This window comes from Pongo pygmaeus, chromosome X, assembly GCF_028885625.2.
Source record: "Pongo pygmaeus isolate AG05252 chromosome X, NHGRI_mPonPyg2-v2.0_pri, whole genome shotgun sequence".
NCBI classification, from domain to species: Eukaryota; Metazoa; Chordata; class Mammalia; order Primates; family Hominidae; genus Pongo; species Pongo pygmaeus.
In genome coordinates this window covers 49,145,984-49,159,249 of record NC_072396.2, presented here as the reverse complement: position 1 = coordinate 49,159,249, position 13,266 = coordinate 49,145,984, and the positions used below count along the sequence as shown (strand labels likewise).

The following is a 13,266-nucleotide window of genomic DNA, read 5'->3' as shown; positions in this document are numbered from 1 at the left end:
TCTTGACTTTCTCTCTAGAGCATACCTTCCTGACAGTGCCTCTCCTAATTTTAGTGTCTTTTGCAATCTTGATAGGCTGAGAATTTCCCTGGATCCTTTTTGCTTAACAGTCGTTTCCTCAGTTTATCCCTTTCCTGTAACATTTTACTAGAAGTTGAAGTCCAATATAAAAATGAAAAATATAGGACTAAGTCGGGAGGTAAAAAAATGATGGACTTTCTAGGCAAGTTGTTTAGGGTTTATGAAGGATGAGCCTTGGGAAGGGAGTCTTATATATGATCACCTTGGTAGGATTGAAAAGAAATTTTTCATCAGTTTTTCCAAAAATCGACCATTAGTGTCAAGGGTGCACTGAAGCAGGGCGAGTCTACTCCTCTAGGTTTGAAATAGGTTTTCTTAACATGTTGATCTGTTCTTCTTTATCTTTTAAATAACCAGTCTAAAAAAAACAGGGATTTTGTGTTTTAAGATAGTTTCCTAACTGCATTTATTAGGTTTTGGTTTTTGTTTTTGTTTTCTGAGATGGAGTCTCACTCTGTTGCCCAGGCTGGAGTGCAGTGGTGTGATCCCGCCACTGTAGTAAACAAGGTTGCTCACTGCAACCTGCACCTCTCAGGTTCAAGTGATTCTTGTGCCTCAGCCTCTCGAGTAGCTAGGATTACAGGTGCCCACCACCACGCCTGGCTAATTTTTGTATTTTTAGTAGAGATGGGGTTTCACCATGTTGGCCAGGCTGGTGTCCAACTCCTGACCTCAAGTGGTCTGCCTGCCTTGGCATCCCAAAGTGCTGGGATTACCGGCATAAGCCACTGCACCCAGCTATAATTAGCAATTGTACAATAAATTTAGTTTGTACAATGGTTTTGAACCAAGATCCCAAGCCTAGGGGCCACCAGGTAGACAAATCACAAGACTATGGGGCAATTGAATGAGACCTCTTGCAGTCTTTGAGTAGCATTTTAGGACTGGGTTGAATTAAAGTAGAATGCCAACTCTATAAAAGGGACCACTAGGTGAAGGAAAGGATTTGGGGGTCAGGTTCTGTCAAGCGAAAAATGTAGACATTAAGGGGATAAGAGTCTCATCATGATATGAAGAGTAATTCTGACATCTTGGGAAAAGCTGTCTACAGTGTGGAAACATCAACTTCTCATCCTGATTTGTCGTTCGAATGTCTCTGGTTATGGCATTGGACAGTTTGGTGAACTTTTCGTGTGGTCCATACCAGGCACGGGACTTGTTCCTTAAAATTTATGAACTTTTATCTTATAGGACTTGTAAATCAAAAATAAAATCCTAAGCCCCCTGCCCCCAACCATCTGAATAGACTGCCTCCTAAGCCAGGGCTCTTTTAAAATTTAACCCGAGAGACGGTTTCAGGCCATGACAGGAAGTGTGGGTCAGGCATGCCTTATTATACCTCTCTGGCATCAACATCAACACAGACTTGAAGTCTGATAAGAAACTTGTTGGCTGGGTGCGGTGGCTCACGACTGTAATCCCAGCACTTTAGGGGGCTGAGGAGGGCGGATCACAAGATCAGGAGATCAACACCATCCTGGCTAACACAGTGAAAACCCGTCTCTACTAAAAAATACAAAAAATTAGCCAGGCGTGGTGGCACACGCCTGTAGTCTCAGCTACTCGGGAGGCTCAGGCAGGAGAATCACTCGAACCCGGGAGCTGGAGGTTGCAGTGAGCGGAGAAGGAGCCACTTCACTTTAGCCTGGCAACATAGTGAGACTCCATCTCAAAAAAAAAAAAAAAAAAAAAAAAAACACCAAAAAAAAAAAAAAACAAAACATGTTACATGTTACAACTTATTCTCTCTGGAGCATAGTACCTGAAGGCTTCCTCTGCAAATAAGAGCTTAAAAAAAAACTAAGAACGACTCACTTCACATAATCAACTTTCACAATGGTTAAAGCAGACTCCTGCTTAGCAATGCACAAAAATACTCCTTTGTGATCCATTCATTTTACTGCTGTTGACTTTCTTGCTTTTGCTTTCAGACAGAGACACTCTCCTTTGACCAAACTTGAGTGGGGCTCCTCTGAGTCCTGTTTCTGACTAGGTCCCAACCTCAGGCTCTGTCCTTCATCCAGGGACTCTGCCCATTTAGCCTGTTTCAGCAAAAATCCTGTCAAGTCAGTTTAGCCAGAATCCCCTGCACCTGAGATTTCCTCCAAGTAATTTCCCATCTTCTGACCCCCGGCTCCTACTCCCTGACTACAAATCCCCACTTGTCCTTGGTGGAGATGAAGTCGATCCTAACATCACTCTGTCACCGCAAGACCCCATTGCAGTGGTCCCTGTACCTATCACAGTAGTTCCTGCTGTGAGTAAAGTCACCCTTACGATCTTTTTTTCTTATTTTCAGAGACAAAGTCTCATTCTGTCACTCAGGCTGGAGTGCAGTGACACAATCCTAGCTCACTGCAGCCTCAAACACCAGAGCCCAAGCAATCTTCCTGCCCCAGCCTCCCAAGTAGCTGGGACTACAGGTACACATTACCAAATCCAGCTATTTTTTAAAAAATTCTCTACAGACCCAGGAACTTGATGTGCCTGTCTAATTTTTGTATTTTTTGTAGAGACGGGTTTTCGCCATGTTGCCCAGGCTGGTCTTGAATTCCTGGGCTCAACCAATCCTCTTGCCTCTGGCTCCCAAAGTGCTGGGATTACAGGCATGAGCCATTGCAGCTGGCCCTTCCTTACAGTCTTTAATAAGTGCAATAAATACTTGTTTGCTTTAACATTTCCCTGTGTCTTCAATCTCCTGAAGTGTTACATGCCTGACATTGCCTTACTCCACCAAATATAAAAATTCCTTTCTTTTGCTGGGTGCAGTGGCTTACCCCTATAATCCCAGCACATTGGGAGGCCAAGGTGGGCAGATCACCTCAGGTCAGGAGTTCGAGATCAGCCTGGCCAACATGGCAAAACCCCACCTCTACTAATTTTGTACTAAAAGTGCAAAAATTAGCCGGGCGTGGTGGTGTGTGCCTGTAGCCCCAGCTACTCAGGAGGCTGAGGAGAATCGCTTGAAACTGGGAGGCAGAGGTTACAGTGAGCCGAGATCATGCCACTGCACTCCAGCCTGGGTGACAAAGCGAGATTCTGTCTCCAAAAAAAAGAAAACAAATTCCTTTCGTTCAACACTTTGGAGTTATTACACTATTGTATCCTTGCCTCCAGTGTGGTGTTTGAGAGGCCTGATGAAGGTTTAAATATTTTTCCTTTGTAAGTAACCTGCTGTTTCTCTCAGATCATTTTAAAAATATTTTTTCTTTGTGTTCACAATTGTTCATTTCACTGTTCCTGTGTGTGTGTATCTGTGTGTGTACGAAGATCCCTTTAAATCTTAAGACATTTGTCTAAATCTGAGAAATTCTCACTCATTACTTGTTTAAGTACACTCTCCTTTTTAATGACTATATTCTTCTCTTATAAGGCTACTATTAGGTGTGTTTTGACATTTATTTATTTATTTATTTTTTATCAAGATGGTGTCTTTCTCTGTCGCCCAGGCTGGAGTGCAGTGACTCGATCTTGACTCACTGCACCTCTGCCTCCTCCTGAGTCCAAGCAATTTTCCTGCCTCAGCATCTTGAGTAGCTGGGACCACAGGCGTGTGACACTATGCCAGGCTAATTTTGTATTTTTAGTAGAGACAGGGTTTCACCATGTTGGCCAGGCTGGTCTCGAACTCCTGATCACAGGCGAGCTGCCTGCCTCAGCCTCCCAAGGTGCTGGGATTACAGGTGTGAGCCACCATGCCCGGCCTTTTATTTTTATTTATTTATTTATTCATTTATTTTTAGACAGTTTCACTGTTGTTGCCCAGGCTGAAGTGCAATGGTGTGATCTCACCTCACTGCAACCTCTGCCTCCCAGGTTCGAGTGATTCTCCTGCCTCAACCTCCTGAGTAGCTGGGCTTACAGGCATGCACCACGACGTACAGCTAATTTTGTATTTTTAGTAGAGATGGGGTTTCGCCATGTTGGCCAGGCTGGTCTCAAACTCCTGACCTCAGGGGATCCTCCCGCCTCGGTCTTCCAAAGTACTGGGATTACAGGCGTGAGCCACGGCGCCTGGTCTATGCGATAGTTTTTCTATATAACTCTTTGTTCCTGGGAAGATGTGTCAGCCCAGACGCTCCACATGAGTTTCAGGGTTTCTGGATTGATAAGTCATAGGTTACGGAGCCTCTAGAGCTGAGTTGAGCCAATTCTTCTTTCCAGTCCCTAGCCTAGGAGCCTCTACAGAAGCTTACAGAATTTCTGCCTTACAGCGTGAAGGGAGTCTACGGGTGAGTGATACTGGCTGTAATTGTGTAGCTCAGAGGGCAGATGGAGAGGTAGGAAAAGAATGCTCAGTTACTGGCCAGCTTTCACGAGTCTGCACTTTTTTTAGGAGCTTTCCAAGCCCCCTATTCCTTAATGTTATCACGCCACTTTGGGCTAGCACTGAGTCAGCCCTGCCAAGTCTGTGCTCTATATGTTAACAGAACAGGTAATAAGGCTTCCAGAAAACAAGGAGTAAAAAAAAGGATGCAACTTAGAAAGTTCCATCAGGGCTGATGCTCCATCTGTGGCCTCTGACCTTTTCCCACTCGAAGACATCTCATCCTCCAGTGGGGCCAAACCGTCAAGGGTTTTGTTACTGGGAACTGTTCTGAACTCCCAAATAGCTGGGATTTCAGGCGCCCACCACCAACCCCTAATAGAGACGGGGTTTCATCTTGTTGGCCAGCTTGGTCTCAAACTCCTGACCTCAGGTGATTTGCCTGCCTCAGCCTCTCAAGGTGCTGGGATTACCGGCGTGAGCCACAGTGCCTAGCCTTTTTTTTTTTCTTTTCTTTTTTTTTTTTTTTTTTTTTAAGACAGTTTCACTATTGTTGCGCAGGCTGAAGTGCAACGGTGTGATCTCACCTCACTGCAACCTCTGCCTCCCAGGTTCAAGTGATTCTCCTGCCCCAACCTCCTGAGTAGCTGGGGTTACAGGCGTGCACAACCACACCGGGCTAATTTTTGTGTTTGCAGTAGAGATGAGGTTTCACCATGTTGGCCAGGCTGGTCTCAAACTCCTGACCTCAGGTGATCTGCCTGCCTTGGCCTCCCAAAGTGCTGGGATTACAGGTGTGAGCCATGGCGCCTGGCCCAGTCTATTTTCTATCTCTGGAACTTCTTTTCTTTTCTTTTTCTTTCTTTTTTTTTTGAGTCGGAGTCTAGCTCTGTTGCCCAGGTTGGAGTACAGTGGCATGATCTCGGCTCACTGCAACCTCCGCCTCCCAGGTCCAAGTGATTCTCCTGCCTCAGCACGGCTAGTAGCTAGGATTACAGGCATGCGCCACCGTGCCTGGCTAATTTTTGTATTTTTAGTGGAGACGGGGTTTCATCACATTGGCCAAGCTGGCCTCAAACTCGTGACCTCAGGTGATCCGCTCACCTCGGCCTCCCAAAGTACTGGGATTACAGGCGTGAGCCACTGCGCCTGGCCTATCTCTGGAGCTTCTATTGGGTGAATGTTGAAACTTCTGGGATCTATTCTCCATTTCCTTTATTATTTTTCTTTCGTGCTTTCTATTTCGTAATCCTTTTCTGCTATACGGTGAAGTAGTGCCATGCCTAAACACATTTTTTCATTGGGTTGTTCCAGTTTCTCTTATAGATAGGCAAAAGCTTTGTTGTATATTAGAGATGGTAACTCTTAATTTATTGGGGATGCTTCACCAATTTCCCCAACATTTGCCTTTTTAAACAGTTATTTATGGTGTCTTTTGAATTAGATGATACTTTAATTTTTACATCTTTATGTCAGATTCATTGTTTATAGCCTTGGTGTAATGTCAGGAAGTGCCTATGCCAACTCAAGGTGTCTTACACTGTAACGTTTTCCTAAATTTTCATCTAGTTCTTTATGATTTCACGTTTTCACATTTAAGTCACTGAATTTTTAGAATTTATTATTTTATGTGGTTGAAAGTAAGGATTTAATCTTTAGTTTTTCAAATGGATAGACACTTGTCAAGCAGTCATGTATCATACAACCCATCATCTTTTGCCCACTGTTTGGAAATGCATGCTGAAGTTTGCACATAGATTAGTCTGTTTCTTGACCTTCTATTTTGTTTCACTATTAAATGTTTCTGTGTGTATTCATTTTTGATTGCTACTGCAACAAATTTCCAATAGCTTAGACAACGCTGAGGGCGGTTGCTCACGCCTGTAATCCCAGCACTTTGGGAAGCTGATACGGGCGGATTGCTTGAGGTCGGGAGTTCAAGACCAGCCTAGCCAACATGGCGAAACCCCCCCTCTACTAAAAATACAAAAATTAGCCAGGTGTGGTGGCATACAGCTGAAATCCCAGCTACTTGGGAGGCTGAGACAGGAGAATCACTTGAACCCGGGAGGCAGAGGTTGTAGTGAGCTGAGATCACCCCACTGTGCTCCAGCTTGGGCAACACAAGTCAGACTGCACCTCACAATATATATATGTAGCTAAGACAATTTTTGGAAAAGAAGAATAAGGTGGGAGGAATGGCTCTACCATATTTCAATACTTCTTATATAGCTACAGGAATCAAGTCTGTGTAGTATTGGGAGAAGAATAGACACACAGATCACTGGAACAAAATAGAGAACCTAGAAATAGCCCCACACTGATTTTTTTACAAAGAGGCAAAATAAGGAAGGGTTGTCTGCTTAACAAATGGTGCTGGAGCAGTTTCATATCCATAGGTCAAAAAAAAAAAAAGCCTAATCTTTGTACCTTTATACAAAAAAACAAAAACAAAAACAAAAACAAAAACAAAAAACAACTCAAGTGGATCATAGACTTAAATCTAAAATATAAAACTAAAAAAAGACTTTTACAAGAAAGCATAGGAGAAACATCTGAGATCTAGGGCATAGTGAATGGTTCAAAAAGCATAATCCATAAGGAAAACAAATAAATTGGATTTCATCCCATTTAAAAGTTTTGCTCTACAAGAAATCTTGTTAAAATGATGAAAAAAAGGGTATGACCCAGGGGAAATGTTTGCAAACCACATATCTAAGAAAGGACTCACATCCAGAATATATAATGTATATGTATAGTACTCTCAAAACTCACTGGTAGGCTGAGCATGGTGGCTCAGGCTTGTAATCCCAGCACATTGAAAGGTTGAGGTGGACGGAGGGCAGATCCCTTGAGGCCAGGAGTTCGAGACCAGCCTGGGCAACATGGCAAAAAAAACATCTCTACTGAAAACACAAAAATTAGACAGGCATGATGATGCCTGCCTGTAATCCCAGCTACTCAGGAGGCTGAGGCATGAGAATCACTGGAACCTGGGAGGTGGAGGTTGGAGTGAGCCAAGATCATTCCACTGCACACCAGCCTTGGTAACAGAGTGAGACTCTTTCTCAAGAAAAATAATAATAATAATAATAATAAACCTCAATGGTAAAAAATACAAATAATCCAATTAGAAAATCATGAAAAGATGTGAACATACATTTCACTGAAGAAGAAATAAGCAAATAAGCACATGAAAAGATATTCAACACTCATTTGCTTTATTGGATGCAAATTAAGACCACGATGAGGTATCACTACACACTTATTACAATAGCTAAAATAAAAGACATAGCAACAACACCACATGGTGACAAGGATGCAGAGAAACTGGACACTTCATTTAGTGCTGCTGGGAAGGTAAAATCTTACAGCCACTCTGGAAAGCAGTTTGGTAGTTTCTTATAAAACTAAACATGCAATGACCATACAATTCAACAATTACACTTCAGAGAAATTAAAATGTATGCCCATCCAGAAACTTGTACATAATTGTTCATAGCAGCTTTACTTGTAATAGCCAAAAGCTGGAAATAATCAATATGTCCTACAATAAGCGAATGGCAGAACTGTGGTACATCCATCCCATGGAATACTACTCAGTAATAAAAATGAACTATTTACTGGGCCCAGTGGCTCCCATAGGTAATCCCAGCACTTTGGGAGGCCGAGGCAGGCGGATCACGACATCAGGAGTTCGAAACCAGACTTGCCAATATGTTGAAACCCCATCTCTACGACTAATACAAAAATTACCAGGGTGTGGTGGCGCACGCCTGTAGTCACAGCTACTTGGGAGGCTGAGGCAGGAAAATCACTTGAACCCAGGAGGCAGAGGTTGCAGTGAGCCGAGATCATGCCACTGGACTCCAGCCTGGGCGACAGAGCGAGACTCTGTCTCAACAACAACAACAACAACAACAACAACAATGAACTATTGATATACAAATATTAATATCTTGGAGGAATCTCCGTGGAATTATGCTGAGTGAAATAAGCCCCTAAAACGTTATATACTACAAGATTTCATTTGTACAGCATTGTAGAAAAGACAAAATTGTGGAAATGAAAAACAGATTAGTGGTTGCCAGGGGTTAGGGGTGGTGGATGGGAGGAGAGTGAGTATTACTAAAAATGAGTAGCACGAGGAATAGCATTGTGGTGATGGAAATGTTCTGTACCTCGTTTTTCTTTTTTTTTTTCCCAAGAGGGATTCTCAGTCTGTCACCTAGGCTGGAGTGAAGTGGCACGATCTCGGCTCACTGCAACATCTGCCTCCCAGGTTCAAGTAATTCTCCTGTCTTGGCCTCCAATGTAGCTAGGACTACAGGCACCCACCAACTCACCTAGCTAATTTTTGTATTTTTAGTAGAGACCGGGTTTCTCCATGTTGGCCAGGCTGGTCTCAAACTCCTGACCTCAAGTGATCTGCCCATCTCGCCCTTCCAAAATGCTGGGATTACAAGCATGAACCACTGCACCTGGCCATGTTCTGCACATCAAAATACTTTCACTGAATATAGATGCCTTTACATTCTCTTACTTATGTTACAAAGCAAAAGGCAGGTTCAAAAACGTTGTTCTATTATATATCAACTGAAAAAACATAGATTTTTGTATCAACTGAAAAACACATATATTCCAGAAAAAGGTTTTGAAGACACATGGGAGTGGAATGTGCCTGCATTAAGAGCAGAGCTTTTACAGGACCACCTGTCTCCAGCCGGCTCCCAGGGACCAGTGAAAACAGCTGTTACCCTCAGAATGACAAGATGATCTTCTTATTGATTTCACTGGACTCTCGAATCTCATCCTCCTTGACCACCAGCAGAGGCAAAACCTGATGATGTCACCATGGGTTGGCTTGGCCAGAAGCCCATAATCTCGAAGTCGTAGACATACCTTCCAAGCATCACAATCTTTGGTTTCTTTAATAACAATAGCATTTAATAATTCTTTTCCTCCTGGGCAGAGTGGATCACGCCTGTAATCCCAACATATTGGGAGGCCGAGGCAGGTGCATCACCTGAGTTCTGGAGTTCGAGACCAGCCTGACCAACATGGTGAAACCCCATCTCTACTAAAAATTCAAAAATTGGCTGGGAATAGGGGCACGTGCCTGTAATCCCAGCTATTCAGGAGGCTGAGGCAGGAGAATGGCTTGAACCCAGGAGGCAGAGGTTGCAGTGAGCCAAGATCGTGGCATTGCACTGCAGCCTGGGCAACCAGAGTGAACCTCTGACTCAAAAAAATAAATAAATGAATACATAAAATAATCATTTTCCTCTTACGGCATGCCGTCACAGCATCAGAAGGTAGCTTCATGGGTTCATTTCTCAAGATAATACCCTTGAGATAAAAACCTTGCATTTTCAGCAAGGTTTTCTTCTTCTAAAACCTCAAGGGCTGCGGTGGCCACTCAGCAGCCTAGTGGATTGCCACCGTATGTGGACCCACGTTCTCCTGGCTTAATGGTCAGCATTATGTCATCGTCCCACAGCACTGCAGACATAAGCGTGTCAGCCCCCAGAAAGGGCCTTTCCAAGGAGGTCTATATCAGGTCTGACATTTTCATGATCAACAGCCAGCCATCTACCAGTTCTGGCCAGTCCTATCTGTATTTCATCAGCAATGAACAGAACCAAGCTGGGAGCACGAGATGGGACGAGGATAAGTTAAAATACCACAAAGCTTACTGTTCTTATGGAGATTCAGCTGGTCGTCCTTTCCTTTCCTTTCCTTTCCTTTTTCCTTTCCTTTCCTTTTTCCTTTCCTTCTTCCTTTCCTTTCTTTCCTGTATTTATTTATTTGGCAGTGTTGCTCTGTCTCCCAGGCTGGGGTGCAGTGGTGTGATCTCAGCTCAATGCAACCTCCGATTCCTGGGTTCAAATCATTGAGTGAGCCCAGGAGGTCAGGACCAGCCTGGAAAAAACAGCAAAAGGCAGGGTGGTGCATGCCTGTAGACCCAAGGCCGAGGCGGGAGGATCGCTTGAGCCCAGGTGGTAGAGAACAGCCTGGATAAGATAGCAAAACAGTCTCTACTAGAAAAATTAAAAATATTAGTGGGGGCGGGGTGGTGTGAGCCTGTAGTCCCGAGGCCGATGGGGGAGGATTGCTTGAGTCCAGGAGGTCGAGGCCAGCCTGGCCAACATAGGGAAACCCCATTTCTACTAACAAGAACAACAAAAAAATAGCGTGGGTGGGGTGGCTCACCCCTGCAGGTCCCAGGCCAAAGTGGGAGGATTGCTTGAGCCCAGGAGGTTGATACCAGCCTGATCAACATAGCGAAAGCCTGCCTCTCCTAAAAAAAAATGAAAATAAAAAAAAATAAATAAAATAAAAATGAGCAGGGCAGAATGGCACACGCCTGTAGACCTGAGGCCGAGGTAAAAACATCACTTGAGTCTAGGAGATCGAGACCAGCCTGGGCAACATAGCAAAATCCGGTTTCTACTAAAAATTAAACAAACAAACAAACAAACAAACAAATAAATAAAGCATGGGCCAGGTGGCACATACCTGTAGTCCTGAGGCCTTGGCAGAAGGATCCCTTGACCCCAGGAAGTTGAGGCCAGCCTGGTTAACATAGCGAAACATAGCTTTTACTAAAAAATAAAAAAAATTAAAAAAATCGTGGGCAGGGTGGTGCATGCCTCTAGTCCTAAGGCCGAGGCAGGAGGATCCCTTGAGCCCAGGACGTCGAGACCAGCCTGACCAACATAGCAAAACCGTCTCTATTAAAAAATCAAAAACCAAAAAATATTAGTAGGGGTGGGGTGGTTTCCACCTGTAGTGGCGAGACCGAGGCGGGAAGATTGGCCAAGGTGGATGTAACCAATACCACAATCACATACCATAAATAAATACATTTTCGTCTCTCCAGGGCTACAGGTAAAGGATGGTAATTGTGCACACCACACTTAGATTCCCTTTCAAAAATGTAAGCAGAGGTTGGAGGGCCTTGGACTGTTTTTTCAGTTGCAACAGATATAGAAGCCACTGAAGAATGAACGCCATGACTAAGTACAGCAAACCTCTGCAAATGTGCTAGTTTGGAAAACATTGTGTCTTTCAAGTAGAAAAATCACAGATCCGACTATTTTTTTCTTCTCGCTCTTCAGACTAGGACCCAGATGTTTAACACAAGATCCAGGGGCGGTCTTTGGAGAGATCAAAATCTCCTGACTCTGTCGCAGTGGCAACAAAGTGTTGCTGGAGGAGGAGACAGTATTGTGCAGTGTCACTGCCCAAGGATGATGGACCAATCAGGGCAGTTAGTGAAGTGCATCTGGCCAATCAGAAGTCAGAACAGTAGGCGGGATAAGCGAAGCTGATGTGGCGTCTATCAGTCCAGCCTCTAGGGACAGAACCTTCTCAAACTGAGGGCGGAGACTCTGATTTTCCCGCCTAAAGCATCCCCCGGGATTGGCTACTTTAAGTTCAGAGTACGCATGCTCCACCTTTCTCTCTCTTTTGATTCTTCCGCAGAGTACGCAAGGTCTGATTTTCTCTTTTGATTCTTCCAAAATCAGAGTAAGCATGCACTGATTTTCTTTTTCCATTCTTCCTACCCCTCCCCTCTTCCGCGGTGCATTTGTTATCTAGTTTTAATAAGGAGTGTATGTGAGGCAGGTCGCCATCTCAAATCCTTCCTGTCAGTTTCTAACATTTTCAGGTATGGGATTTTTCCTGGGAACTCTGTAGTAACTTAAGAAATTTGGGCTGGGCACAGTGGCTCACGCTTGTAATCCCTGCACTTTTGGAGGCCACAGCTGGTGGATTGCTTGAACCCACGAGGCAGAGGTTGCAGTGACCCAAGATCACGCCACTGCACCCCAGCCTGGGCAACAGAGCAAGACTCTGTATCAAAAAAAAAAAAAAAAAAAAAAAGCTCACTCAAATCTTTCCTCCTGGGCTCAAGTGATCCTCTCATCTAGGCCTTGAGACTACAGGCACACACCACCCCGCTTCTGCTAAGGTGTTTCTTTTTTTTTTCTTTCTTTTTTTTTTAGTAGAGATGGTTTCGCTATGTTGGCCAGGCTGGTCTCAAGCTCCTAGGCTCAAGCAATCTGCGCACCTTGGCCTCCCAAAGTGCTGGGATGGTACAGGCCTGCGCCACCACCCCAGGCTAATTTTTTGTATTTTTTTGTAGACACGGGGGTTTTGCTATGTTTCCCAACCTGATCTCGACCTCCTGGGCTCAAGTGATCTGCACGCCTCGGCCTCCCAAAGTGCTGGGATTACAGGCGTGAGTCACTGCCCCTGGCTGAATGCTGCATCTTGAAACGCCCCCACATTCTGTCTAAGTGTTGGTGGGCTCTTGTAGGCTCAGAAATTCTAGCTCTCTTCCTTCTAATAATTTACAAATAACCCAGTAATAGCCTCTAAATTCATTCATATTAGCGATGCTCATTTCTCTTCGACAGAACAGAACCCCCCATCCCTCTGCCTGATCAGATCCATTACCAGAGAGACCATGTTATCTCTGGGACTCACTTCCCTTCCTTTATTTATTGAGTGGGGGTGTCAGAACGCCCCAACTCAATAAAATTACACAGTCAGGTCCCTGCCTCCCCAAACAAGGGTCTTTACATCTTTCAGGGTAAGCCTGGCCCCAGGGAAACTACTAACAACATTAGCCAACCCCCTCCCAAAGACTCAAGACTGCTTTGCCCATAGGAAACCTGTCATCCCCAATCTATACTTCTCCCAGAGACCCCTGGTTCCCTGTTTTCATCTGATTTCTCCCCATGTCCTTACTCAGGGACAGATAAGCCCCGGATGGAGAAATGCAGCACCTGATTCCAGGTGACTGAGTGTGGCCGGCCTTCACAGATTTCTCCCGCCACAGGACCAAAGGTCCTGAGCCTGGAAAGTCTCAGGCAGTTTCTCTTACAGGTCAGACTGCTCCCGGTGCC

At 44.5% G+C, this 13,266-nt stretch overlaps 1 pseudogene; it reads right to left on the bottom strand.

Annotated features, from left to right (window-relative positions):
- Positions 1-9,107: 9,107 nt before the first annotated feature.
- LOC129024066 (ornithine aminotransferase, mitochondrial-like) lies at positions 9,108-11,411 on the bottom strand (annotated as a pseudogene).
- Positions 11,412-13,266: the final 1,855 nt, after the last annotated feature.